The sequence below is a fragment of the Pleurodeles waltl genome, chromosome 1_1 (assembly GCF_031143425.1).
Source record: "Pleurodeles waltl isolate 20211129_DDA chromosome 1_1, aPleWal1.hap1.20221129, whole genome shotgun sequence".
Taxonomy (NCBI): domain Eukaryota; kingdom Metazoa; phylum Chordata; class Amphibia; order Caudata; family Salamandridae; genus Pleurodeles; species Pleurodeles waltl.
Genome location: NC_090436.1, coordinates 216,103,487 through 216,127,979, shown reverse-complemented (window position 1 = coordinate 216,127,979; position 24,493 = coordinate 216,103,487). Strand labels below are relative to the sequence as shown.

Here is a 24,493-nt window from a genome sequence, read left to right as displayed (position 1 = left end):
GGGCAATTCTGTCTCCAATCTGTATGAATGAATCAGATTCTCTTCTAGTTATCAGAATAACTTTGATTTCGATTTGGTAATCTGCAGCAATCACTCCCCCTAAAACCTGATCAATTTGCCATATCTGTCCTGGTAACTTTCCTCTCCCCAACTGATCTTTGACTGTTTATGGGAAAGATCTCTGTTGTGCGTGCTGACAAATAGGACATTGCAAAATCACAGTTTGTATCAAATCTAGGGGAATGTGCATCTCTCTAATCTCTGCCCACCTGTAAGTGGCTTTTTCTCCCAGATTTCCACATTTCTGCTGCACCCACTTAGCCATCCCCACCACGTCAGAATTCTGGGTGGACACTTCTGTCTCTGAAATTTTGGCTTTAACATCTGCAAGGGAATTGAACCAGTTATGTACAAGCCATGTGGAAAACCAAACGGCTAGTCCATTGGCAGTGAACCAAGAATCAGTGTAAAAATGACATGTCTCAAGCAGCTCTTGCTTTAAAGTCTGACACACATTGTACAACTCTGCATATTGGTTAATTTTTCCTTCTTCTGTGGTAGACAACAACTTTTCAGTAACTGGATTGTATAACACTGCTTTCCATTGTCTTTTAGTACTCATGCATTTCAATGAATCATTAATCAAACAAACACGCTTTTTATCCTCAGGGGCCAAGAATTAAAATGGTGCACTCAATTTCACTGGTGACTCTTTTACCTGTGATACCTTCTGCACTCTCTGCTCATCCTGTAAAAGGACTTGTGACACCTGTTCATGTAGGGCTGTAGTGCCTGTAGGTCCTACTTGAGCCCTGTTTTGTATGTACCAGATCCAGTGTATGATATTAGCCTCCTGTGCCTGCCCTATACTGTGAGATTTAGGTGAACTCATCACCCACTGCATGATTGGCAGTTCAGGTTTCAGAATTACATTATCATTTAATGTCATTTGTTCAGTATTCACTAGAGCCCAATAACAAGTCAAGAGCTGTTTTTCAAAAGGAGTACAGCGCTCCACAAAGTTAGATAGTTTTCTGATCCAGAGTTCCAGGGGCACCCTTGTCCTCTCCTGATTCTGATTTACATGTAAATCAGTGTTTCCCTCTTGCACTGCGCACAAATCTAAAGTCTGTTGAATTATTTCATTTGTCCAAATCAAAAGCACGCAGCTGCTTCTCACTCCCTTCAAACTCATGTTTTTTCCTAGTTACTTTGTACCAAAGTGTTAAGATTTTACTCAGATGAGGGCTATACTGTTTGCAAAAATCAAACAAGCTTGTGAAACTCGGTGTCTCTTGCTTAGTGCAAATATTAAGAAACTCTAAAATCTTTTGTTTTACCTGTGACAACATCTGCCTATTTCCTGGATTCCACTGAATTCCCAGAAACTGCACATTTTGCGACAGTACTTCTGCCTTGTCTGAATTAATTTTACACATCGTACTTTGTAAAAGCGGTCTGAATATAACATTCTCAACTTCGTGCTCAGTGTAATCTTTTAAGGAATGCACTTCAACTGCCAACAACCGTGGGCTGCTCTGCACTCGGAGATCTACGCTCTGCTCAAGAGGCTCACACTGGCCCCCACCTTTTTTAACCTCCTCATTACTGGAATGGGAAAAGGCAGATTCTCCTGCAACAGCTTTATAAATTTCAGTTTTATCTTGCAATAATTTGTTCTGGCTAATTTGCTCACGTAAATTCTTATTTTCATGTTCTAACTGCCTACATCTCTCATGCATTGTTCTGTAAGCAGACAAAAGTATCCAAACCCTTCTGTCAAGAACAAAAGGGACATCATTTCTTTCAAAAAGCACATTTTCTAAGTATGAAAACACTTTTGCTTTTATCCAAGCACTCATCCCAAGACTCACAAAGTCCTGATAAACAAGAAAACATGTTTCTCACAGCAGCATAAGGCAGTTTAACTTCACATGCGTTTTCAAACATGGTCTGCCGTGCTTCTTTAATTCTCTAAACAACAAAAACAATTACACTTTTAAATTGTGCACCTCCAATCTCCAATTCGACTCCCAGACTGACGACGCACGCCAAAATGTTTTGCTTTCCTTATTTTATGACCGAGGTGATAAAACTCCTCTGGAATGCACTTCTTAATTTAAAGAAGACATTTATTACTATTACTTCACCACGAGGTTCCTGAGAGACGAGATTAGTAGGTTGGAAGCACACGTTTAAAAGTAGTCACAGCAATGAAAGCAAAATATATCAAAGTACTTCTCAATTGCAATGTACACAGCAAATACGTATGATTATATTATAGCACAACTTCAAAGCAAAGAATAAAAGTCAAAATTTAATCACCGTAGGGCCTATCACTATTCATCATCTTTCATATGCCTGCATGTTGATGACTCCTGTTCATCTGCGAGAAAGAGATTTTCCACCCAAACGGGAGGTCAGGCAGCTGACATCCGCTCATGACTGAAGTCCTGGAAAATTCCCCTTGCTGCTGCCCAGGGACACCGTAAAAAGCCTGCTAACAGGCCCCGTAGCTCAGTGGGGGAACCGAACAAGAGTTTGTAGAGTGGCCAAGTCTCCAAACTTCGCTCGTTCCCAGGCTGGATAGAGAGGTAAACACAAAATACACGCTCTCTTATCACGTTAGGGTTCGGTGTGAATTCAATACGAAAAACACAGTTTGGAAAAACACAGCTCATCTGCAATGTCTCAACTGCAATGTCTAACTCTACGTTAAAGCCAATAGGCAGCTAAACTGAATACAGAAAGTGCTACTGATGAATATTGAACAACTAATATGCGCTGTGGTGAAATGCAAAATCATTGGTCAAACACAATTAATGGCATAACAGGCAAACGTGCTAGTGAAGAAAGGGTACTCTGTGACATTGTGGCATATGTTCTGTCCACTAGTATATGCAGTATAGGAAATATAATGCACGTTAATTGAACAGAACACCTACCACGTTCTGATGGTGGATTTAGGTCTCAAGCAGACTATAAGGAAGTCCATGATGAAGTAGATTAAGTAAAATTCTGTGCGTCCTTGCCTAACGAAGCTGTGGCCCATTCCTCACTGAGCTAGTGGTTAGGCCTCATGTTTACTCACCCACCTGTGCATAATTGGCCCAACAGACCGCGCTTCCCCCCTTTGAGCGAAGCTGTTACATTTATCGTCTCCACTTGCTCCTAAATAAAAAACATGAGAGCTATCTTCCCGCAAATGTGGGTTATCGGAAGGGTGATTGGAAGCTCTAACCTGTTCATTCGGACTAACCCTCACTGAGCTCCTCTCAGGCAGCTTCTCATGACCTTTGGGATCTGGCCATTGCTCCTTTCATTGCAGTAACCTGTCTGTATCAAATCCAGCACAAAGGAACTGAATTCTGAGCCACATTCAAAGGAGCACTTCCCATTATACCTGGCTGTTACAGAGGTGGTGTTAATGCTTTATTTCGTAAACAGGAGGCTTTAAATTCCTGGCACTAACTGTACTTCTTGGCACTGTGGCTCTTTGAACCCCTGAGTTCCTTTCCGACCATCACATAATTCCGAAGGAGACTGCAGAAACTATCTTTACAAGTTTAGCACTGTGGTGACACTTACTATATACCTGCCTACAAATCCTATATGTATGGCCCCCTGATTATTGCTAACAACCCAGAACTAAAGCAGCTGAGCCTCCTGCCTTCTATGAAGCCCATTTCTTTCTTGGGGACTGCATAGCGATAAGATGAATGAAAAAAACTTCAGGCCGGACACGAAATGGACCAAACCAGAACCTCCTACCCCAGAATCTCCAATCAAAGGCAAACCCAAACTGAAAGAAACAATGGACACCAAAAAGCTGTTGAATATACTACAACTGGCTCAAACTACAAACAAATCACCATGGACATTATGTAAAAAGATGTGGCTGATATGAGGTCTGATATAAAACAAATAACCCTCAAACTATCTGCAGCAGAACAATGTATCAGCGACCTTGAAGACACACTTCTCTCCACAAAAAAGACCTCAGCTCATTACACAAACTATCAACATCCATGCAAGGTGACATTGCTGAACTTGAAGACAGAAAGAGTTCAGGTAACATTAGATTCTTTGGCTTTCCTGAAGGCAATGAAGGATAATTTGTCTCATGGCTCTTTCTGGAAGATTGGCTCCCTCACAAAACGAATATCTCCTTTGACAAATGCTTTGAACTTAAGAGAGTTCACTTCATCCTCACATGCCAAAATTACTATCTGCCACCGCTGACCCACCAAGACTAATCATCTGCAAAACCCTACTCTGTCAACATGTGGAATTAATCCTATAATTCATACGTAAATACAGATCCATCCCTTTGGAAGGACACTGGATCACCATCTTTGAGGACTACTCCAAGACCACTGTTCAAGTGAGGAAAGGCTTCCTCTTCCTCAGACCCAGACTATGGAACATGAACATTCCCTTTTCATTTTCAGGTCCCGCTAGGTCCTGCATCACTTTCAAAGATTTGTCTATTCCACAATTACCAGCACTTGTCTTCCTTCCTTGACAACATCCAAGAGGTGGAGATGGAAACATCCTCTTTCAATTCAGGAACATCATAATGTATTATTACTTTACTGCTCTTCCTCATACCTTGCCCTTCTGATATTTGCTTAATTGTGCCCATTGTTTGTCTTCTGCATTTGATAATAATCATACAAATTCCTCTCCTACAGATGATTTTGTATTTCAGGTATGTTCACATTACAGGGTTATTGAACTGTTCCAGCTCAGGATTTCTCTTAGGTAACCCATCCTTCAGTCATAAGATCGGAAAGATGTGCCCTTCATGTTGAATTGTTATGTTTCCTCATATGCATCATATGTCAGAACTACTGATTCACTCATATCGTTCTAATTACTCCCCTTATGTTTGCTCATCAACACTTTGGCTTGTTTGCTTATTTGTATATTTGTTTTGTGGCACCCATGAGATTTACAGCCTCCTCCGTTGGGTTCCATGCTGTACCTATTACAGGTTGGGTGGGGTGGGTGGATTGAAGATTTGGTGGGCTTTAATTTTATGTTCTCCCTCGTTTTCTTTCCTTTCCCCCATCTTTTTTGCTGGTTGCCTTCCTTAATATGCATTGCTAAGTTCAGGTCTGATACCCAGTGTTAATTACAACCAACGCCATATAAATTTGCCACATGTTACATTCCCCGCAGGTGGTCCCTCTATACAATGCATTGTGACGGGTTTGACTAACTTTTGTCCACCCGACATTCCCTCATATCTCAAACGATGAAGACATCCTCCCTATGGTTAGTCTCACGTAACACAAAAGGGCTAAACCATCCGGTTAAGAGGGGGAAAAAGTATTGAATGCACATACAAATTCAAATGTGACATATTTTATAGGAAGAATCTAAACTTTCTGTCAATTACATTTCTTCCTTCAAAGCTCCCTGGATCTCAGAGGTCATAGGTTCACCTGCACAAAAGAAGAAGAAAGGGGTATTCACAATCATTACCAAACAAGCAAAAATTACAATTCCAGACACTCCTGTGGATCACAATGGGAGGTGGTTACTCAATAAATTGTCAAAATGTGGCAAAGAGTTTTATGTGTTGTATACTTATGCTCCTAATGTAAGTGATGCAACTTTCTTGAAACACATTGATGAACTGATTGCCAGGCTCCCCAATGACTCTCAACTAATGATAGCGGGTGATTTTTCTCCCACTTGATCCCACCGTAGACCACAGTTCAAGATCTAAATTTAGGCCATCTGCATCCCACAAATTGCTCTAAAAAATGTGCTATGGATACTCCCTATCTGACTCCTGGCACCTTCAACACCTGGACACCAAAGACTATACTTTTAACTCCTCTTCCCATCAATCATTCTCCAGAATTGACTACATAATGATTTCTAGCATTCTGACCAAAATGATCTCTGATTCCACCAGTGAAGCCAGACGGATCTCGGATCACTCAGCCATCTCGGCCTCTCTGGACTGAGCCACTGCTATCCCAACTGACAAATCTCGGAGACTTAATTCTGACATATTACAGGATCCGATCTATATCGAGGCAATCCGCTTAGCCATCAAAATGTGTTTCCAAGACCGTCCACCTGACGATCGCTCTCTCCAAGTGCATTGGGACGCCTTCAAGGGAACTATTAGGGGTATGGTAATAGGTATTAGCTCTCACATCAATCAATCTGCAAATACACAGCTGAAAATTTAGAAACCGTAAATCAAGCAATTGGAAATTAACATCACTCTGAGACGGGTGCCCATCTATTGCACACCCTGAATCCAAAGAAATTGGAATATAACAAAATCCTGAGCACCAGAGCTGGCCAATGGGTAACTAAACACAACTCATTAAAATTATGTGCTGGCAATACTGCTGGAAGGGCCTAGCTCGAAACTTAAAATACAAACAAAATCGCGACCAAATGACACCGGGCAGAAACAAGGAGGGACAACTACATCTGGACCCTCATAAAATCTCCTGTGTCTTCTTAGGCTTCTATCAAAACCTGTACAATGAAAACACTAATGTTAACTCCACCAATAGCCTGGCATTTTTAATAAACTCAACCTTCCTAAACTAGATGCCCAGCGCCAACTTACTCAAGACCAGGCAATCACGGATTCTAAACTACATTCAGCTATTAAATCCCTCAAAGTGGGTAAAACCCCTGCTCCAGAAGGACTCAGTGCCCACTTTAATAAATTACTCATGGAAGAATTGCGCTTGCCCCTGCTGGATCTCTTTCATAACTATGCTGAAACTGTATATATTCAGGGTGTTACAGTGGAAGCAACAATAGCACTCATTACTAAGGAGGGCAAGGACCATACTTACCCTATGAACTATATGCCAATATTGCTTATCAACTAAGACTGCAAACTATACGCTAAAATCCTTGCTAAACATATAGAAGCGATATTACCCTCCCTGATCGTCCCTTATCAAGCTGGCTTTCTGAAAGGGATACTCTCCAATGATAATATTACATTACTGGAACACATCCTACAACGTGCCAAAACCAAAACTTTACCAGTGACAGCGATAGCTCTCGATACTGAAAAAGCATTTGACAAAGTTATATGGCACTTCTTAAGAGCAACCATGTCTTGCTTAAATTTGGGTGAGTCATTTATAAGGATGACAATGACCCTCTACTCAAATTATAGTGCCAAATTTAGAACTAATGCAGTCCTATGTGACTCATTTCCACTCAAGCAAGGCACCAGACAGGGATGTCATCTGTCCCCGTCTCTATTCCTCCTAGCCATAGAACAACTCTTAGTGTCCCTCAACAAATGTTCTAATTCAGTCGGGGTAAATGTTTTAAAATGGCAGCTTATGCTGATGACATTTTGATCATAACCAACCACGCAGATATAGCATTCCATAGAATTCCTGAAATAATGGCTAAGATTGAGGACCGTTCCTTGGTATCGGGCTATACACTCATTAAGGACAAGTCCGAGGTCTGCCCTTAAAACAGAATGTACCAAAGAAGCTCTGGGCTACTGGGGTTTATCATGGCAACCTAACTTTCTAAGATACCTGGGACTTGAACTCAGTGATGACTTGGTTGAATTCATAAGACACAATGAGTCCTTGGTCATCCAAAATGTTGAGAAATTCCTAGAAGGTTGGTCACCGAAATTCCTTACATGGTGGGGTAATTTCCTATCCATAAGAATAGTCAATTCCATGATTGTCAATTATTTATTAAACATTTCCCCAATCTTTTGCTCAGACGAGTTTTTTAGTAGTATAGTATAGGCCATCTAATTAACAAATTAATTTGGAATTCTAAACAACTGCATCTCCCTGAAAAAACTCTGTCTACCCAAGCATCTAGACGGTGCCAATCTGGCTGACTTAAAAAAATACCAATTCGCTTTCCTGGAAGCTCAGGGTGCAAAATGTCTTGATAATGCTCTAGACTTTACACCCTTATAGCTATCCCTTTAAAGGTCACTGGTAGAGAACCTCTCACAGCCATCTCTTTTAACTATTTCCTTGGACCACCATATCCTTAATAACCCTATAATGAGTCATACCTGGAATGCTCTTCCGCTTCTCTGAGGTGAAATCTAGGCACTCCCTATGAGCTTCTATCTGGTATAATAAAGATATCAAAATCACCCCAAATCTCTCCATAGGAGGCCCATGGTAGGTGAAAGCAAATTCTACTATCAATGACCTTGGCTCTGAGCAACACAGTCTCTGACATCAAACAAAAATATAACATTGTCCCGACTGACTTCTATGATTTTTGTTAACTAAAAGCAACCATTACACAACTCAAAGCTTTCCCATTTAAGGAAACCTCACCACAGATTTCATTATAATACCAGAGGCTACAACTATGCAATAACATTTTACTGCTTCCCCAACATGTAGCCCTTTAAAGAATACAAATACTTCTTAAAACAATAGAATGTTCATGGAGCATAAATATACATTGCACGCAGTCTTCATCCTCTTTTCATTGGCTGCTCCTTCACAGACAAGTGCTTTCTTAATATCATTATATCTTTGTTAGGGTTCTTATTTTGTTATGAATGGGGTTTGATTATTATTGTTCATTAGTGCAATAGGGTTTCTTCTAATTCTCTTTATGTTTAAAGCCTCAAATTTACAGTGGGTGTGTTAAGTTCAGGACATAAAAAAGTGTTTGTTTATTTGATCTGTAACATCAAACATGCTTGCTTGTATTTGATCTGAAACATTAGACATGCTTGCCTAAAAGCTATTCATTCCTTATTGGCTTACCGCCACTATTCAGACCATGTTTGGATTTGATTTTTGAGGCCCTTCGCCTCCTTTCATCTGTGCGGTTGGAGACGGGCTTCGGCTTCATTATCTATTCCCACCTTAGCTGTCTAGAGCAGTGGCTCCCAACCTGTGGGGAAACTGGGGGTCCGCAAAGCTTCCTCAGGGGGTCCGCGACTGCTTATAAAATTAAATAATATTAACAGACTAGGTCCCCTGCTTTCAGTACTGACTCAGTGGGGGGGTCCCCGGATTCCAATAATGATTCAGTGGGGGTCCCCGAGTTCCAGTAATAATAAATAATAATAAAGTTGGGGTCCACAGAGGTCAAAAGGTTGGGAACCGCTGGTCTAGAGGGTGCGACTGAGGAAGCTGCAGCTCCGCAATCGCATGCCTCTCATTGTAATAAAAAGGGGACTGTGAGTCCTCTAAATTTGGGTTTTGGTTGCCTAGCAGCGCGACGATAGAAGAACGCATTGCCAGGTAGCCTAACAGCCACTTTCAGCATGCTCATGCTAAAGTGTTACCTAGCAACAGATACTTTGTTTTTTAAAACAGGCGTTTCTAACAGATTTTTTGCATCAGGATTGCTTATTTCCGGACAAGTACTTTGAAGGAGTTTTATTGGTATTAATTGATCCCTGATTTAATGAGTGGGATACATTGACCTTTGCCCGATTTGATTTGGTTGAGTTATTCTCTATCAAGCAGAGTTATACTCTAGCAAGCAGGTTATATTTGCTTTTGCTCAATTTCATTTGATTGATTTCTGCTGTAACAGGCAGGTTATATATTGCATTTGTACTTGAGGGTACATCTATTTAATCTTATTAATCCTGCTTAGTTTTTTTACAATTATTTTTATTGTGTTTGTTGTCATACAGAACAGATACAACTGTATGAACACCGCAGGGTCACCATATCAGAGTATTAATCAAATATTACCACACCAATTCCTGCCCGCACGTGCCCCTCCCTCCTTCCCCATATCAGCAATATTTTCGACCGAGTGGGTGGCTCATTTTAACATGCAGTTAGGTACTAGTCTGTCACATGTTCCCAGGTTCCCGATCCTTCCTCCATGCTGCCTGCCTTTTGTCTCAGACGATGCTCAGCTGCTCCCACTCTGACTAGTGCATGTGCTCCGCATCCCAGGTCCCCCAAATCTACCCATATTTTTGTTCACAGCCACTGCCCTTATAAACTTCCCTTTCCAGGATTTTGCAGTGTTCTATGCCCTTTTCCTATCTCCTCAGTTGTTTCCCCATGACTGAGTGATGTCTCGCTTTGCCACTACATAGCCCAAATTTACCAGGATCTTTTGGTATCTCGTGAGGTCCAAGGGTTCCCATGTGCACAATAAAGCCATTGGGGCATCAAATCAAAGGCGATCCCCACTGCTCCCACCAATGTGTTTGTTGCTTGCTCCCAAAAGCCCTGTATTTCTGGGAATGTCCACCAGGTGAGTATTCACATTTCTGAAGGCATCGAGCAGTTCCCTTCCCTATCTTGTGAATAAGTGTTCTCATATAGTAGGTCCTATGTAAGAGTTTTAGTTGTATTAACCGGTAGCTAGCCTTAATGCCCCTTTCAGATGGGAAACTCAGTGCCTCATGCCAGTCTTCTTCTTCAAGCTCCCCGACATCCCATTCCCATTTCTCTTTAAGGCAAGTCAGTATTCCCTGTGTGTTTCCAATTAGTGTGCCATATGTGAGGGATATCAGTTTGTTTCACCTGCCTATCCATAGCATCTGTTCTAGCGGGGAGTCTTACTGTGTTTCCTCAGCTGTGTTTATGCTATGGTGAGGGCATGTCTCAGTTGTCTGTATTCAAGCCATTGTGTGGTGGGCATCTCATATTCCTTTTGGAGATGATCAGAGGGAACCACCCTGTTAGCATTCCACATCTCTGCCAAGCTTGAGATAGTAAATTGCGTCCCATCCTTGGAAGCCCTGCAGAGCAGTCACTTGCCACAGTCATGTGCCTTCCCAAAGTGATGTGCGGGGTGTGACTCTTGTGTCCCACTTCATCTCCTTAAGCAGACTGTTTCATATCTTTACTACTGTGCCCTTTGCTGGGCATGCCCTCTCATGCAATCAGCCCCCATACAGTGCATGCATGCAGTCGTAGTCTCCCATTCCACACCCATTCATTCTGAACACTGGGTTCTCCCTACATGCGTACAACCGATTGTTCACTATGCAGACCTACACTGCCTCATAGTATTTCTGTATGTTCAGAGGTGCTATCCCTTTCTCAAATTTAGAGTGCTGTAAAGTCTGTAGTGCTATATGTGGTTGTCTACCCGCCCAGAGTAACATCCTTAAAAGGGTGTCCACTCATTTAAAGAAGGACTTTGGAATTGCATATGGGCTGTTTTGTCAAATCTATAGTAGTCGGGGAAAGGCGATCATTTTAAACATAGCCGCTTTACCCATTAGAGACAGTGGCAGTGTACACCAGTGCTTCACATCCCTTTCCAATCTCTGAATCATAAGATTGAGGTTTTCCTGGGAGTAGGAGTTAGCCTCCCTAGTAATCCAGATACCCAGATATTGGAATATGTGTAGCTCTACCCGTAACAGTAGCGGCAGCAGGCAGGATGACCTCCATCTCCCCACTGGGAAGAGTAGTGATTTATCCTAGCTAACCGCAAACCCTGAAAACTCTCCCAATATGTGAAACAGTCCCAGCATGCAAGGCAGTGATTATTCAGTGCCATGGGTCATGTATAGGAGAACATTGTCTGCGTAAAGTGACACTCTCTCCTCCTGTCCAAAGTCTCCCATCCAACCCAAATCTGTACGTCCACTCTCTTGAGCATTGCCTGAGGTTCTATCACCAATTCAAAAAGCATCTGCGAACGAGGACACCCCTGTCTTGTACCTCTTCCAATAGGGAATTCTCTGTATATACATTGACCTTGATCCTAGTGCGGGGGTCAGTATAGAGTAGCTTAATCCACTTAATGTTGTGAGGTCCAAGCCCCATCCACTCTAGAATTAAAAACAGGAAAGGCAATTTCGCTCTAGCTGCTGTTGGACGGATGCCATAGTGTGGGCCGCATGGTCTTTTTCCAAGGCTTATATTTCATGTTTTACCACCTCCAGCCATTGTAGCCTGGCCCTTTTATCTCAAACCTCTCCCGCTATCAGTTCACCTCTGAGAGTGACCTTATATGCCTCTCATACTACATTAGGGCTATCCACAGTTCCTACACTGTCCTGGAAGTAGAGTTTGGTGGCCTTATCTAGTGCCTTCCCTACCTGTTTGTCAGCCAGCTGCCAGGTAGCCATTCTCCAACTCTGGGAGCCCTGTCTCTACCGATGTTCAGGGTGACCTGCAGCAGAGAGTGATCAGAGATCCCTCGCACCAGGTACTTAGCCTCTAGGAACCTCCCCACTGTGTCTCTAGGTGTCAGGATTTAGTGAAATCTCAAGGACATGTTATGTGGATGTGAGTAAAAGGAGAACCCCTCCGGTCCGGCGGTCCGCCCGCCCTGGCGGTACTGGCGGTTTGGCTTCGGCCAAACCACCAGTCTCGTAAAACTGCAGTAAGATAACCACCGCGAGTGTGGCGATATTAGGATCGCCACACTCGTAATGAGGACCTATGTGTCGGGAAATCACTATGCTGACCTACGCTGCCTCATAGTATTTCTGTATGTTCAGGGGTGCTATCCCTTTCTCAAATTTAGAGTGCTGTAAAGTCTGTAGTGCTATATGTGGTTGTCTACCCACCCAGAGTAACGTCCTTAAAAGGGTGTCCACTCATATAAAGAAGGACTTTGGTATTGCATATGGGCTGTTTTGTAAAATGTATAGTAGTTGGGGAAGAGCGATCATTTTAAACATAGCCGGGTCCACGGCGGTAAGACCACCACACTCGTAATGAGGGCCTATGTGTTGTGAAATGCATCAAAGCCTATGAAAACAGAATGTTGGAATATAGAGCACATGGTTAAGAACAACTATTATTGTCTTATCTTAAACCTTACAAAGTTGTCTCTACAGCCACTTTAGCTAGATGGGTATGAGTAGTTATGAGTGAAGCAGGTGTGGATCTTTCCAGATTTGGTGCCCACTCTTCTAGCGGTGCCATGGCTAGCAATGTTTTCTGATTGGATGATTCACTTCCAAAAATGTTGAAAGTGTCTGATTGATCAAATGGCAATACGTTTGCAAAATGCTATTTGAGACCGGTAGAGCATGTAAGTAATGTAGCATTTGATGGCTTTAAACATGCATAATGGCAACCTCCGGTCTTGTAATGAAATGGCGATTATCCAATTAACATGCAGAAAGAATCTTCATTTCATTAAAGACAGCGGAGGCTAACATTAGCCCACCTTTCTTAGCCTTGGAGAAGAGGACGTAGTAAATAAGGATGTTTAAAAAAAAGTTAAAGAAAATTTTGAGGTAGAAGTGGTTTGTGAAATTAACGGGTGATATTTAAGGTATTATTTACCTATGTTGTTTGGTTTTAGGTTGCTTTAGTTGATTTTTTGAGCATCATGTGTTGATTGATAATTTTACATTTCTTTTAATTTTCAGAAAACTAACTGTAAGTTCCCTCTTGGAAGTAGCCTTCCTATAGAAAATGTCTTGTAGTTTAGGAACCAGAGTTGTACTAAGAATTGGAATATCTCCTACCTCGTGCTCCTCATACTTGGAAAATGCGTCAACATGCAAATTATAAATCTCCTTGTACAAGTATGAATTTGACCTTCTGCCAGGTTACTCGTTTTTAATCACATGACACCTGGAAGGGGGCTGAAATAATACCCGTTTACAAGAAAGGTGTAGTGGGTTCTCTTATTAATTACAGACCAATCAGCCTTAATGGTAATCTTCAAAAAATGTTTGCAAGACAGTTTCTTGATAAGCTGTTGAAGTGGGTTGATGACAATATGGTGTTGTCTCCCCTTCAAGCTGGCTTTCGACCCAAAACTAGTACGATGGATCAAGTTGTTTGGTTGGCTCTATTATATTGGAAGTATATATTTCTTATCAAACAAAATTTGTATGTTGCTTTCATGGACATTCGGTCCGTGTTTGATCTAGTTCCTAGAGGAAAGTTGTGGGAGGCCTTAGATATGGAGGGCGTATCTAGGAATATATTATACGTCTACTAGCGAGGTTACATGAAGGCACCTATGCTAAGGTGAGATGAGGTTATTAGGGAGAATTAACTGATCATATTCTCATACTGAGGGGGATTTGCCAAGGCTGTGTCCTGGCACCGACATTATTCACCCCATACACAAACAGGGTGGCTCAAGTCTTATCTTCTTGCCAGAATAACGCTCCCACTCTAAAAGCGCCCAAAATCCCCATTTTCCTTTTTGCAGACGATTCTCTCCTCATCTCCAAAACACAGATGGGGCTTCAAATTCTTGTTGATAGGTTCCTAGCTTTTTATGCAGACCGTGGTCTGGAACTGAATGTCAGCAAAACTAAATTGATGGTATTCAGTCCTGGGCCAGTGAAAAGAGGCACTATCCTGGTCGATGGAATCCCCTTGGACAGGATAGACTCCATAGACTATCTTGGCGTTCGGATTTCAAATAATTTTAATTGGGAAGAGCAGATTAGTAAAAGCTCCCTTCTCTTACAACACAGATCGGGCACCATCTTGTGTTTGTATAAAAGTACTGGCGCAAGAGCTGTATCTCCAGCCCTCAAGATCTGTCAGGCAAAAGCGCAAAATGCTGCTACTTATGGTGCAGAGGTGTGGGGCTATAGGAAGGCTCAAAAATTGTCTGTGTGAGAAAATTGTTTTGTTAGAGCATTATTAGCTTGTCCAGTTAGTACCCCTCTGGTTCCTATTTATTTTGACCTAGGTCTTAATCGAATTTCAGATATACTAGCATTAAAACTTCTGTTATATTGGGTAAGGACATGGTCTACTCCGGAACTCAGTATTTACAGAAATTCACTCTCTGATCAATTAAAAAAAAAGCCCAATGCAATTTCCATCCCATGGTTCAAGTATCTGTCCAACTGGTTCCATAAGTTGCATCTTTGTAGCTACTGGTAGGATGCAGTTGACGTCCCATGTTGGATGGAAGATTGCAGTCTGTCTGTGGCGTAGAAAAGCCACCAACAAGCCTTGGCAAAGGCAAGAGTCGTGGTGGACAAAAAGTGGTGCTGCCGGGGACTAGCAAGGTCCAGGAGGACTCAACCCACAGGGGGGAGTCCCAGGAGACCCTCAGGAATTCAGAGAGCCCACATAAGAAGAGGCAGCCGGCACAGAAGACCCACTGGAAGAGGACCCAGGAGTCGCAGAGCAGCCCACGCAGCACAACTGAAGAAGGGTCCCACGCTGCAGGAGAAGTACACAGAGGGCTGTGCGCCACACATAAGAGTGTTTGGGGCTGGGGCTACACGAAGACGGAAGATCCCTTGAAGAGATGCCAACAAGCCTTGGTAGCTGCAAGAGCCACGGTGCAGGGGGTACTATCCTACATGGGAAGGCGCAAGGGCTTACCTTCACCAAAGTTGGACAGCTGGCAGAGAGGACCAAGCTTACCACTCCAGACCACCACCCATGATGCAGGATCCACACAGCTCAGGATGAGAGGACATCCATGCAGCCGGTCGTCATTGCTGTTGATGCCTGCAGATGCAGGGGAGTGTCTCCTTCACTCCAAGGGAGATTCCTTCTTCTGCAGATTGAAGACTAGCTGCCCTCAGAGGATGCACAGAAATGTTGCAGAAGCTGGAAGAAGCCGGTGAAACAATGTTGCAGGGCAAAGTCGTCACTGGAGCTGCACATTGTAGGTTCCTGTGAAGTCCAGTTGCGGTTTCAGTTGCCAGAAGTCAAGTAGACGTTGCAGAGGAATCCTGCTGAAATCCTGCAAGTCGAATCTGAGGACCCACCCAAGAGGGAGACCCTAAATGGCCCTGAAAGGAGGATTGGTCACATAGCCAGGTGACCACCTATCAGGAGGGGGCTCTGACGTCACCGGCCTGACCTGGCCACTCAGATGCTCCCAGAGGCCTCTGCCCACCTTGGATTCAAGATAGCAGATTCAAGGGACTATCTGGAGGAGCTCTGGGCACCACCCCTAGGGTAGTGATTGACAGGGGAGTGGTCACTCCCCTTTCCATTGTCCAGTTTCGCGCCAGAGCAGGGACTGGAGGGTCCCTGAACCAGTGCAGACTGGTTTATGCAAGGAGGGCACCAAATGTGCCCTTCAAAGCATACCAGTGGATTGGGGAGGCTACCCCTCCCAAGCCATGAAACACCTATTTCCAAAGGGGGGGGGGTGTTACCCCCTTCTCCCACAGGAAATCCTTTGTTCTGCCTTTCTGGGCTTGAGCTGGTCAAGCAGCAGGAGGACAGAAACCTGTCTGAAGGGTGGCAGCAGCGTGGGCTGCCCAGAAAACCCCAGAAGGATGGTAGGAGCAATGCTGGGGGTCCTCTAAGGAGGCCCAGAGTGCATGACATCATACAACCAATACTGGCAACAGTATTGGGGTATGATTCCAGCATGTTTAATACCAAACATGATCCGGTTCCCAGTTACCATTATGTAGCTGGACCTAGGTAGGGACCTATGTCCAGTATACGCGTAAAATGGCGTCCCCGCACTCACAAAGTCCAGAAAAATAGAGCTGGAGTCCGTATGGGCACCTCTGCTCATGCAGGGATGCCTTCATACACAGGTACCTGCACCCTGTCCTCTCGGCTAAGAGGGCCTACCATAGGGGTGACTTACAGTGACCTGGTGCAGTCACCTGTGGTGAAAAAGAGTGCATGCACCCTTTCACGCAGCCTGCAATGGCAGGCCTGCAGGTACACTTTGTATGGGCACTCCATGGGTGGCATAATACATGCTGCAGCCCATTGGGGACCCCTGGTGCCCCAATGCCCTGGGTATGATATACTAAGGGGGCACCAGTATGCTAAATGTGGGGTGTTTGTGGTCCAAGCAACGAAGGTTAAAGGGAGAGACCACAGCCACTGGGGTCCCAGTTGACAGGATCCCAGTGAACACAGTCAAAACATACTGACAACAGGCAAAAAGTGGGGGTAACCATGCCAAAAAGAGGGTACTTCCTACAGACTCGTTCCCAGATGGACATGCTGTGCTTTAGTGTTTTGCGGGTTCACTCTTCTACTACTGGGGATATGCTTTGGTAGGCAATACATGGTTGACAAAGCGATTCCTGTGGGGTGTTCAGTGGCATGTATAGCCGTTGAGTACTTGGTGGGTGGTGAAGTTGGTAACAGGTTTGGAACAACTGATCCATTATGTGGACAACTTACTCTTTGTTTGGAGAGCCGGAGAACCGGGGAAATGTGCTAAGCATATGACAGTGATGCAGCATGTGCCCAGTGAACCAATGTGGCATTGGCAGAAAGAAAAACTCTGTACCTGGCCAGAACTTTGACTTTTTGGGGGGATCGAAATGGAGTGGGTAGCCATGGTGTCCAGAATGCACTTGGTGAAGTTGACAAAATGGCAAGCCGTTTTGAGAGAGGTGGTCGCAAAGGACAAATGTGAGCTGCAGAAAATCCAGCAAGGTTTGGGGTGGTAGCACCTGGCAGACAATTCTGCTCACCCATGGCATTTTCAATGAAATGTGCCTCCAATCCCAGCCACAGGGTGATGTTAACAGAAAGGGTAAGGCAGAATTTGGGGGATGTGGTCATCGTTCCTGGAGGATTACAATGGGTTAGTGATGTGGATGTCCCTTGAGCATTATGAGTGGGGCATCAGAATATTTTCAGATGCTTCTGGAGTTTAAGACTTTGGAGTCTAGTGGAATGGGTGGTGATTTGCAGAATGATGGCTCAATCAATCAATCAATCAAACTATTTTTAAAGCGTGCTACTCACCTGTTAGGGTCTCAAGGTGCTGGGTGGGAGTTAATGGTCGAAGAGCCATGTCTTTAGGCGTTTTCTGAAGGCCAGGAGGTCTTGGGTCTGGCGTAGTTGGAGTGGTAGGGAGTTCCAGGTCTTGGCGGCGAGGTAAGAGAAGGATCTTCCTCCTGTGGTGGAGCGGTAAATACGGGGGACGGAGGCGAGGGCGAGGCTGGCGGAGCGGAGCTGGCAGCGGGGGTGTGGAAGGTAAGTCTGTCGTTGAGATAGGCTGGACCTGTGTTGTGGAGGGCTTTGTGTGCGTGGGTGAGTAGTTTGAAGGTGATCCTCTTCGATACGGGTAGCCAGTGTAGTTCTCTCAGATGGGCTGAGATGTGGTTGTGGCGTGGGACGTCAAGTATGAGTCTGGCGGAGGCGTTTTGGATGCGTTGCATTTTCCTTTGTAGTTTGCCCGTGGTTCCTGCATAGAGCGCGTTGACGAAGTCCAGGCGGCTGCTGACTAGGGCGTGGATGACTATTTTTCTGGTTTCGACAGGCTGGATGACTGTATGATACAAAAACATTGCGTTCTTGGAATTTTTTAAGGTAATGATGCGATTGGAATTGTGTGAGAGAGAGAACTCACCAAAAAACAGGGGCTTTTCCTGACTGACAAAGGAGCAGTGGTGAGAGTGATCAATAGGCTGTCAACGTCCAATTGGTGGATGTTGTGATCACTGAGAGAAATGCTGTTGAGATACCCAAGATTAATGTTGTGTTCTGAGCACAGCACATACCCATCTTGGAAAATGAGATAGCAGATGCTTTGTTTCGATTTCAGTGGTTACAGTTCTGTGGTTTGATGCCAGAAGAATAACTGATTGGAGAAAAGGTGCCTGAGAAGCTGTGTGTGCTAGAGCAGTGACATCACAGAGGTTCACTGGAAGAATTCACGAGGACCACGTATAGTCAGGCATGAATGGAGTTTGTGTGGAATGGAGCAAGGAGACAGAAGATTTACAGGAAGGGAATGGAATGACAAGAACAGGATGTGATGCAATTTGTGATGACAATGGTAAAAACGGGCTGTCCCCAGTGCCAATTGCTGGACAACTGGCAGAGGTGACTTTTTATAAGAAATGCAGGAAAGTAGATTTGTACAGAGATTCTCAGAAGGCTGGTTCTGAAAAAGGACACAAGCAACAGATGAAGAGAAGGCTATTTCAGTTGGGATGTTGAAGAACAGTATAGCTCAGGTAAAAATTGGGTGCATATTAACCTTGGTGGTGGAGTTCTATGTGCAATTTTTTCAGTTGTGTTTCTCAGAGCATTCAGAATGTTGGGAGTTGTGGGAGCGAACAAAATACGAGGGCTTGGAGGGAAGTAAGTGAGGCTGAGCAGGAAAGGCATGAGTGCCAGGGGGGCAGGAGCAAGACTGATCAGAGAGAAAACACTGCAGGTTAAAAAGTCAAGATCTAACAGGAGCACACATAAACAGATCAACATGACAAAGCTTGTTCCAGCAGCTTCCAGTGAGGATCTTAACACACCAATATCACCTATCTAGGTAAATAGCTACTCAATTGAAACACAGAAATATAAATGGGTAACAGGGCCAATATATACCAATCGTAACAGGGCCAATACATGCCAATATGTAATGGGGTCTTTCAGCCCTAACTCATTCCAGAACAGGGCACCTTGTGATAGTGCAATGGGTGTCTTTTTAACCCTCACTCTAGCAGTATGTAAAGGGTGTATTCCAACCGCTACCCAAGCAATACGTAATGAGTGTCTTTTAACTCTCACTCATAACTAAACAGGGTCTCTTGTGAATAGCACACTGGGTATATTCCAACACACACTCATCCCTTAACAGGGTCTCTCATGACTAGCACATTAGCTGTCTTTAAACCATCACTCATTCTATATCAGGGCATCTAGTGAATTTCACAATGGGTCTCTTTTTGAGGGAATCAAATGGGAGTTCTTTTGGCAGGATGGTGTGTCAAGGAGAGGAAACTTGCTGAGGGGTTTGCGTAAAAGAGTGATGGATTTAACCCATGACGGACATGCAATAATGGGTGCCGTGAAAAGAAGATTGAGGGCAGATTATTAGTGGCCACACTTGGATAAGGATGTTGAAGTGATGATGCTGGTTGCATAAGTTGTGTCTAGAATGACAAGTCTCAAAAGACTACATCGTGTCCTATGCAACAATCAGTGATGAATGATCATCCATGGTATAAGGTTTCTCTAGATATAACAGTTTCTTTCCATACCTTAGGAAGTGGGCCTACGTAAGCATTGGTAGTATTAGATTATTACGCTTGTTGATCTAAAAAAATTAAAATCAGTAATACAGGTATAATTGATGCCTTAGAAGATCTGTTCGAACAAGAGGGTGTTTCATTGGAGACAGTGACTGACCCCGGTGGTCAATTTGTTGTGTTACTGATTAAAACATGTTTAGAAACGTTGGGAGTGTGACACACACATACATCTGTGTATTATCCCCAGTGCAATGGATTGGTGAAGATGTGGTATTTAATGAATGTTTACATATGGCTTTTGGTGAGAGAGGGCAGTGGAAAGAAGCTGTGAAGAAATTAGAGTGAGCGTATTGCAAGAACACGGAATCTGCCAACAGGAGAAACACCTAATACCTAAAGTCGGTTAAGAGAAGAGTTGCCTGTTAAGAATGGGTGCCAGGCAGTATTTGATAAAGTTAAGGTGGGTTATTGGGTCAGAATAAAAAGGGGCATAGAGTGAAAAGGGCTTTCCCAGATTTTCAGAACCAACACAATGAGCAATGAGATAGGAGAATATGTTGTCAAGTTTCAGATGAAAATGTGTGGAACGCGAAGAAAGTTGTGCATGTGCCCCAATGTCTATTGAACCGTTCATAAGGAAAGACATTTTCTAGTGAATTTAAGGATGGGTTACAGTGAAAAAGATTCCCAGCTGGATAAGTGATTATGAGTTGAAGTGATGGTATTATCTTGGGGCGAGAATCCCGTTTAAGCTGTTATGTACCTTTGTCTTGTGATCACAATGAGATATGACCATATTGTACACGGTAATTAGATCAACTTTTCTATATTTAATTATAGCTTGTTTTCATTGTTTATTATTGTTGTTAAGAAAGGGGGGTATGTTATTTTGTGGTCTAGGGGAGCAACCTGTTGCAGGTTCCTCCCACTCAGAATATGAATGTTCTCACTTTGGTAGCTCTATTCTGGGACTGGGAGATGCTGGCTGGTCCTCTTTGGGGTAACATGCTGTTGATATATATTCTCCAGTACACAGATCTGGAACTGGAATGGATTCTTTTTTTAAGTTGGATGTCGGTGGGGGTATGTTAGGCCAAGGGACGGAACAACAGGTAATGTGTGTGTCTTCTCCATAGGATTGGCCGAGGGATGGAAGAGAGAAATATGGATATCTGGCTACTCTATTGCGAAGTGGACGTGGGAGCATTCAAAGAGACAGACCTACGGCCAGGAGTTGATCTTGGACAACGGCAATAGTATGTAAAGGTATTGCGGGTATGAGATGGGGGCAACTGTTGCCGATGCTATGGGATTTGAGAAGGACCGGACCTAGGCCCTACTTATATTGTTGTAAATGGGGAAGAATTACCTTATGCTGGAGTCTGGGTTGGAAGTGTTGAAGCTAATAAAGAAAGAACTGTTGACAAGGAAGGACTGGTGGGGGTCAACAAAGTCAATATAGACAAGGTTTTTGCCCAGGAGGATAATGAGGGGTGCAATGATGCAGGCAGCTATTGACAAGGTAAGGAAGGATGTGCACAGAGAAATAGCTGCATTCGCTAGAGCAAGGTGTATAGGAGTGGATTGATCATGTGAGTATCACCTATAAGATACCAATGTTGTTTCCTCCTGAGGGAGTACACTTGATGGCACTAAGGGCCCATATGTACGAACACATTTTCCCATAGACACAGAATGGGCAAAACTGCTTGCTACATCTGACCCTAAGAGACAAGACGTATCTGGTAAAAGTGATGGAGGTTTTTGGAGGAATGATGGAAAGGCAAGGGGTGAAGAGAGGTTAATGGAGTGAGAACACCTCAGGGGAGGGTTTTTCTGGTGTTAGAAAAGTGAGCTCAGGACAAGGAGGAAAAGTGATTAAAGAGAAAAAGGAAGAATAAATAGCACAACGGTCCGGTCACATGGGCAGTCCAGGCAGACAGAAAGAACGAAAAAGAGGAGAATGGAAAGACTAGGACGTTTTGTTGTTAAAATGTATTTAAGGTGATGTTACATTGCAAAAGGGGCGGAGGAATAGATGACGGGGTGGGTTAAGTGTTGCTTCTGTTGGATCAGTTTTCAGAATGTTTAGAGAGTGCTTCTAAACTGAAGGTGAAAATAATGGGCTTCCTTACAATAAAGTTAAGTAGCCTTTTCCACAAGCACAGGAGGATAACGAGTGGCCTTTACCCCAAAAAGGCAGGAATTCTATTGAAGATTTTTCTTTCTCGTGTTTTTCACCCAACTTTAATTTCCGATGCAGTTACTAGAGTGTGCTACACAGCACTGGCAGGAGGGACCTGTCCGACGATGCAACCGTGCTTAAATGGCGTCAAGCCATCTCTGAGCTTGGTGCATTGTGTTACTCCCATCCCCCTCCCGCCATCCCTCCAAGAAGCAGAAGGACGAGCAGCGACACAAAGGGCAGGATTAAGGACTCCTGTGGGGCGGTGGGGAGGGGTTGCACTGGGATGAATTAGGGACAGAATGGAAACAAGTCAGTTCGGCAATGTTGTTCCAAGTGACTTGGCGCCCCTAGCGCCTGTAATTTGAGCATCGACAATAAACACTGCTTAACTGGGGTTTGTGGGGGTAGGGCCGGGGGCCTACAATTGGAAAATCTCACCCAGGCTCCAAAATTATCTAAGCGTTTATCCCTTCAGCGATGATGTTTACGACAAAAGCAGAGTTGATATCTCATTCACTCAACTTCTTAAAGTCCACCGTCGGACAGCAAAGCCTAAATCGAAATCGAAATCTATAATTACACAAAGTTCTTTTTTTTTTTTTTTTTAAAGAAACGGGGGTGTTACGTGTTTTCACAGGATGTTGAGAAGACGGCGGGACTGGTCTATGACCTCCACTCTGTCAAGTAAAAATGTTTTGTCCAGTTTCAGTCCTTGGCTCTACCCCTCTAAAGTGATTCAATATCGATCCCGTGGCAGTGTTTAAAACGGGCATTCAATGATTTTATGACATCTGTCACCAAGACCAGTCCTCCAGTGAAGACTCAACGTAAGTTATTATCTGGGGACATACACCGAGGAAACTGTTTTAGGTACAAACAGTAACTGTTACGTCACAGTGTTTGTACAACAACAATAATAGGGGCAAGCCCAGGTTTTAAAGAGAGATGCACACAGGCTGGGTCGCAAATAGTTACAAGCATTGGCAAAGCCAATAGGTCTAGCGTGACCAGAAATTTGAAGTAAAAAACCGGGACATTTACTAAAAATAGAAAAAAGACTACGATTTTACTTCAATCGAGCGCACAGATTTACAGCGCTCATCAACATAGAATTACAGCAGAGGCACGTAGAACATTAATTAAATGCAATTTTTAAAGCCAATATCATGTTTGTTTTCGGCCGACCCTCTCTAAAAACCGAGACGTGAGCTAAATTTCCCGAAATCTGCCGGGACAGCTGGTGAAAAACCAGGACTGTCCTGGCAAATCCGGGACGCCTGGTCACTCTAAATAGGTCTTACCTATGCAAGAGCTATTATCTTTGCCAATGTGTTTTAGCCATGTTGTTCACCAGCATAGTTGATGTTCAGCTTGGCTAAAAGTTAGTGGCATAGAGGAGAACGCTGTGGATTGTCACAGAGTGGACTAGAGTGCCGTAGAGTGGAGTGGCAGAGAGTGTCGTGTATTGGGGTGGCATAGTATGGAGTCACGTAGAGTGACATACATTGGAGTGGCATAGAGTAGAGTGGACTGGTGTAGAGTGCATTGGCTTAGAGTGTTGCAGAGTATGGTGGCATAGAGTGCAGTGGCATTGAATTCAACAGCGTAGAATGCAGTGGCATAGATCAGAGTGATGCACAGTAGACTGCAGTGGTGCAGAGTAAAGTGGTTCAGAGTTGAGTGGGTTACAGTAGGGGGGCATAGAGTGCAGTGGCGTAGAGTAGAGTGGTGTAGAGTGGCGTAGAGTGGTGCAGAGTGAAGTGGCATATGTAGGAGGCTGGCTCAGTATATGGTGTACACTGATAGGTGAGGCACCCTGTACTGAGTCCAGGCAACCCTTAGTGATAACGTAAGAGGTTATGGATAACCAGCGCTCTCAAAGGGTAGCTGTGGAGAGCAGCTAAGGCTTATCCAGGACAGTGTAAAGCAGTTGCAAATACCACACAGGCCAGTCAGTGATGTACACACAGGAAAGAACCACACCAGTGTTAGAAAAAAATGTACTATTTATTATAACACAAACACTTAAGGTATATCTCCTAACTGGAGATATGAACATACAAAAATATATTCAGAAACAGGTAATTAAAAGCATAAAATAATATGGGCCCCTATTGAGGGGATGCAAATCATATACTAAAGAAATGGAATGCGAAAATCACTACCAACCCAAACTACCACCCTTAGGACTGGGGAAGCACTAAACCACCAAAGGTAAGTACCTAGGATTCCCCCAGGCACCCGTGTGCAGAGTTGTAACTCTGGATCAGTGTCCATAGGATAACGTGGGCAAGTCGCGGTTGGAGTTTTTGATTTTTAGGACCCTTCCCAGAGGACCCAGAGGAAACCAATTGGGACAAGGGAGGTTCAAGAGTGCCCCCACCCGTGGATACCTAACAGGAGCGGAGTACCTACACTAGGGAGCCCAGGTGCAGAGGGGTGAATTTGTATCAGAA

The 24,493-nt window shown here is 43.8% G+C and overlaps 1 long non-coding RNA gene across 2 annotated transcripts in view; it reads left to right on the top strand.

Annotated features, from left to right (window-relative positions):
• The window catches only part of LOC138283074 (uncharacterized), a 164,811-nt gene that overhangs the window by 93,764 nt on the left and 46,554 nt on the right, over positions 1 to 24,493 (top strand). For both annotated transcript variants that reach the window (XR_011201053.1, XR_011201054.1), the window contains one exon: positions 20,986 to 21,105. This is a non-coding gene — a long non-coding RNA (uncharacterized lncRNA). The remainder of the gene's footprint in view (positions 1 to 20,985; positions 21,106 to 24,493) is intronic.